A 6,000-nucleotide genomic window follows, 5' to 3' on the forward strand; every position below is an offset into this window, starting at 1 on the left:
TGCGCTTTCATTCTCCAGCAGTAAGCCACATGAACGTACATCCCAAGTGTTAGCAAGGGCTCACTCATTGCCCTGGAAACCTACCATCCTCTGACTAGCTTGTCTTCAACTAACATTCTTTTCCTGTTCATCACTGTCCTTCACGCTGCCCACTGTGCAGAGCTCAGTAGCCAGGGAGGTGGCCTTGGGGCTGTGGGTCTCATTTACAGACACCCAACCCTGCCCAGGCAGCACCCCTGCACCTGACAAAATATTCCCGGGTAAGGGTGGGAGGGGAGTGGCCAGGCATTCCCAGCCTCAGTCTGGCCCTACCCGAGGTCTCCCTATAGAGAAAAGACCAACTCACACCTTTGAATCAATGGCCCTCTGGGCTCTTCATCCTCTTGTTCAAGGGTCCCAGGCATTGGGCTTAGAAGGTTTTTTTTTCTCTTGTCTTACTTCATTGCAAAATGTGCAGTCATGAGGTGTTAACTAATCACTGGGTAATTTATTTTCCAGTGTGTGGGGTGGAGAGAAGAAAATGAAAACAACTTTGTTGGAACAGGACAAAGACAGCTGTGGGGCAGGCTTGCAGAGGCCTAGCAGGAAACCTAACCATGCAGACACCCAGGAATCAGACGACAGATGCCAAGGCCCTGCACACTAACAAGGCACATGTCCTGCCTGTTCTGCTTGTTGGAACATTTGAAGAGGAACATACGCCCTCCGCCCTCCCGGTGGTGTGTGCTGCAGTCAACCAGGAGGCCAGAGCTGCAGATTCTGTACCCTCTCATCTGCTGCTGTCCTCCTGGCTGGTGAGATGGGAGAAACTCAGAAACACACACACAGAGAAAAACAAAATAATCAAATGTGGGCAAAATAGCAATTATTTTTTTCCTCTTGTGGGATATGAGAAATGAGTGGTGGACATTGAGGGATAAAGTTGAAGGGCTTCATGTTGGTGGGAAATGCCTTTATTTGGTTGCAAAAGCCTCCCCACGTGAGTCACTATGGAATGAATGTAGCAGGAGGAGTTGTGACACATTGTCATGAAAATTAAGAGCTATCTCAGTCATCAGGTCCTCCTGGATTGAAGAACAAGACAAACAGAAGATGCAGAATAATCCCAGAGAACCCGGAGGCTGGGGAGGAGCATTACATTGTAGGAGGGAGCCTGTCTTGTCAGCCACACCTCCAAACGGTTGAGCTGCTTATTGAAATGAGTGCTAGCACCCTCCCTGCAACTGAGGACCTGCTCAGTAAGGGCAGTGTTAGCGCAAAAACCCCAGCTCTGGCAGACCTTTAACAATATGGCCGACAGTTGAAACTATTTTCTGCTTTATCCCAAATATGGACATGTTTCATTGCTGGTAGACCAACCCAATAAGTAACTCTTCTGAGATGGGTTTGGTTTGTTTGGAGAATCTTGCACTTACAAAATATATTTTAAAATCATTTGAAATTTTAAAATTTTCGACTTACAGAACAAATATAAGACAGAGAGTACCCGTATACTTCCACCTAACTTTCCTAAGGTCAGCATTTTACAGAACCATATTACAGTGTTCAAAATAAACATTGGACCAACCAACAACAGGAAATCAACGTTGCTATAATTCTGTTACCTACACCAAGATCTTATTGGAACTTTACCATCACTAATGTCTATTTTCTGTTTCAGGATCCTGTACAAGGCCCCACATAGCATTTAGTTATTTTTCCTTGGTCTCCTCCAATCTGTTGTAGTTTTTCAACCTTTCCTTGCCTCTCTTGACTTGAGTACTTTTGAAGAGCGGTGGGCTTGTCTGATGTGTTCCTCACAATTAGAACGAGGTTATGTATGTTTGGCAAGAATGCCACAGACATGATGTTGTGGCCTCAGTGCAGCTTGTCAGGGCTTCATGATGCCACTATGTCCCACTCCTGGCACTTTACACCTTGTTCACTGGGCTTCACTGTAAGATATTATCTTCCTCTTTGTAGTTAAGAGACTTAACTACATTTATACATTTAAACTGTATAATAATTCAATGAGTTCATGCATGGAAAGTACTTAGAGCCTGGCGTGTCGTCAGAGCTCAATGAATGGTAGCTGTGGCCTTTTTCATCATCGTTATTGCTGCCCCTGTCTTAGTTCTGTCCCTGGTTTTCCTTCTCTGGTGTTGATTGCTTGTCCTGTTCCTTCATTATTCTCTGCATCCCATGCTGACCCACTCCTGACGGGTCACTTTCTCACATTGGGGTTAGTGCTCTCATTCGAAATATCTGTGGCCTTGTCTGGTAGGGACAACCCCGGTCAGGTCGAAACGGCCCCGGTGTGGTAGGGACAACCCCGGTCAGGTTGAAAAGGCCCCTGTGAGGTAGGGACGGCCCCGGTGAGGTTGAAACGGCCCTGGTGAGGCTCAGACGGCCCTGGTGAGGTTGAGACTACTCCAGTGAGGTTGGGACAAATAAAGGGGACCAGTATGGACTGATGAACAGGGGTAGATACAGAAGCAGAGCAACATTGAACAGAATGTTAAACTACAGTGGGAAGCCTGGGGAGGGTTGGGGGGGGGATTAAGAGACCAACTGAAGGACTTATATGCATGCATATAAGATTAACCAATGGACACAAGACACGGGGCGGGGGGGGGGCAGGGGGTAGGGGCCGGGGGAATGTCAAGGGGGGGAAAAAAGGAGACATATGTAATACTCTTTGTAATACTTTAAGAAATAAAAATTATTAAAATATTAAAAAAAAAAAAAAAGAAATATCTGTGGCCTTAAGGAGGGCACAGAAGAGCTGACTGCCTCTCAGCATGTGGGGGTTAGGGTGGGCAAGAGCCTGCTGTAACTCCAGGGTAAGGGCACAGCCATGCTCACAGGAGCAAGGGTACCTCCGTCTTTGCAGGATATGTTTGCTTCAGAGGTGGCCTTGGTTGGGGGTGGGGACCCAGCCGGCACATATCTCTCATGGTAGAGTCTGGACCAGAACCCAAGGATCCATAGTCACTCTCCTCTTGGACCTGGAGGGACAGGTTGGGGAAAAGGCCACCTGGCTGAGGCCTTGAAGCAGGACTGAGCCAGAGGTGGGCCTCCTCCTGTGGAAGGTAGAGTTCTTTCCAACAAGGGGTTGGGGCTGCTGTACTGAGCAACCTTCAGGAGTCACAGCAGAAAAGGAGTCAGGTCAGGGTTGGAGGAAGCATCGAGGTTTGATGTGATAGAGCCCTCCCAACTCGGGCAAGGATGCCCAAGTTAAAGCAACCTTGGTTCCCCCTCCATGAGAGCAGAGATGCCAGTGTGCTCAAGAACAGTCTGCTAAGGAATTGCTTTCCGGGAGATTCCTTGTCCTACTCTAGCACACAGAGCTTTATTTACAGAACAGCTGTTCTTGGCAGTTTTCTCAGCCTCCCAGACTCTTGCCCTACTGTTGAGCATTTCGGCTCTATTTTTACTCAGAGATGAGAAGTTTCCCATGTTTGAAAATAGCTGCACGTAGAGGACTGTTAAGTTACTACTTTTGACTGCTTAGGATGGTTTCAGGAGAAAGTCAAAGTTTTAAAACATACGCATGGGGATTCACCTAGGCCTGAAAATTTCAAAGACAGTGAGGCAGCATTGGGTATATGTGACACTTCAGACAAAGGAGAAAGTGAGGAACGGGGTATTCGATTGCAGAAGGGAGAAAGGGAGATTTACAGATAGTTGAGGAAGAGAGGGGCATATGTGGCAGACAATGGGGCATAGTGCTATCTAGTTAACAGGTCTCTACCTGAAGCCCTCCTGTTTACCATACTTCATTCACATTGGGCTAGAGCAGTGGTCGGCAAACTCATTAGTCAACAGTCAAATATCAACAGTACAACGATTGAAATTTCTTTTGAGAGCCAAAATTTTTTAAACTTAAACTATATAGGTAGGTACATTGTTATTAACTTAATTAGGGTACTCCTAAGGCTTAGGAAGAGCCACACTCAAGGGGCCAAAGAGCCGCACGTGGCTCGTGAGCCGCAGTTTGCCGACCACGGGGCTAGGGTGACATCTTAAACTCTCCTCCCTGAAGTAGGTTTCTCAGGGAGTGTCAAATGTTCTTTCTGAGTCTTTTGTTTCTTAATAAATAGTTTAAAATCAGCACCCAAAGAGCAGCTTCAGTGCTGTGTGGGTCTATGATCAGGGGAGGGAGAGCCTGGTATAGCTCTGGCGGCTACAGTGGTGAATGAACAGCCTGGCCCGGCTGTGAAGGGGAAGGAGGGTGTCTGCTCAAAGTAAGTTCTGTGCTCCAAGCTGCGCGGGATTCTACTGGACTAGAGCAAGCTAGGACCCGGCGGCACAGCTGCTGAGGTGGGAAGAGCCACCTGACAATGCCCGGCTTTCATAATCAATGTGATGGTCATTCCTGAAAACGTGCTTGGTGGGTGTCGGTAGACATGGGGAGACAGGACCTCTGCCCCCACTGGGGGAAGGTCAAGGCTGGCCATGTGGCAGGCGCTCTGGCCCCAGGGGGAAACGGTCAGTGTGCCTGTGATCCACTGGCCCAGCCAGTCCTGGTTTCCTCCTTCAGTTTACGGATGAGGAAAGTGAGGCTTAAAAAGTTACATCAACCCGAGTTCACAGAATGAGCAAGCGGGGAGCCAGGATTTATTCCTGAGGGTTCTGACTCCACAGCCCTAAGGCTTTACCTTGGTGAGGGACTGTCTCCTTGGGCCCTCCAGAGGAGGTCCTTAAAAGGTCATCATGGTTCAGGGAAGTGCCAGTGCTGGGTCATCTCGGCCAAAGTCCACAGCCATGAGTTTGGACTTGCCCTTCTGCCTTTGACCCAGCTGTCTAGAAATTTTTGGCTCCATCAGCCGCCTTACTCAGGCTTTGTCATCTCAGGCTTTGTCACTGTGCAAAGCCTGGTGTTGTACTCCAACCTGTGTCAGTGTTTATTAATGAAGGTTGTGGCCACTGAGAAGATACGCTATTAGGTGAGAAAACTGAGGCTCATGAAGGATGTGACCTTTGAATTTTAAATAGTCAGTAATTGCTTAGGGCTTGGAGATGATGGTGGAAGCAAATGGGGAGGGACTATTAAGGGGTTAAACAGTTTCGTTTTGTGATGATAAAAATGCTCTAAAACTCATTGTGGCGATGGCTGAACAACTCTGAACATACTAAAACCCATTGAATTGTACACAGATGAGTGAATTACGTGGTATGTGAGTTATATCTTAATGAAGTTGCTGTGAAAAATGAAATTTCACTGAATCTAAGAAAAAAGAAAAGGTACGGCAGGGCTCCAAGTCTTGCCCAAAACAGACAAAATCAATCGATTCACACTGTTCCCTCGATGCTGGTAACATACAGGACCTTCCCATTGGGCTCTCTGTGGTTTACTGCCTACTAGAAGAGTCCTTTCAATGCTTCCCCCAGGATGGGAGCTTTCCCTGGAAGACGTCCATACACTCCTCAAGCTCTGGAGACGTTCTGATGCTGAGATTCTAGAATTCTGATTCTGTGATGCCATGAGACCCCTGCCCGCCTGTGAGCTGGTTGCTTCGAATGAGGTGTGTAGTCTGGGCAAAAGGCTGTAAGTCACTGGGCACAGTCACTGCTCTGCCTTCCCATCTGTTGTCCTATTAAACTAGGAGTTCACACAGAGTAGAGGCTGGTTCTGTCTTGTTTGTCCCTGAGTCCCTAGTGCCTGCTGACTGAGTCTTCTGCTTTATTGTCTTCAAACTGCTGGTTCCTTTGCTTGCATATTGTTTCCCACCCACTAAAATAAAAGTTCCACAGGGCAAAGATGTGCTGTCCTGTTCACCTGTAAACCTGCCCATGATGGGTGTTCAAGAGGTAGCTGTTGAAGGAATGAATAAATGAACATAGTAATATTTGTTGAAGGGAGAAGTATGTGAGGGCATAGATAATAGTTTCAGATTTCCAAAGTGTTTTTCCTAAGATTTTGAACTTACTGGATTGAGTGATTTAATTTGAATTTAATCTTTGTTTCCTTCCACTCAGTTTTCATATGAAAGTAGGAGAGACGTTCCAGAAGGGCAG

Source organism: Myotis yumanensis, unplaced genomic scaffold (genome assembly GCF_028538775.1).
Source record: "Myotis yumanensis isolate MYYU_CA2020_CCGP unplaced genomic scaffold, mMyoYum1.0.hap1 SCAF_11, whole genome shotgun sequence".
NCBI classification, from domain to species: Eukaryota; Metazoa; Chordata; class Mammalia; order Chiroptera; family Vespertilionidae; genus Myotis; species Myotis yumanensis.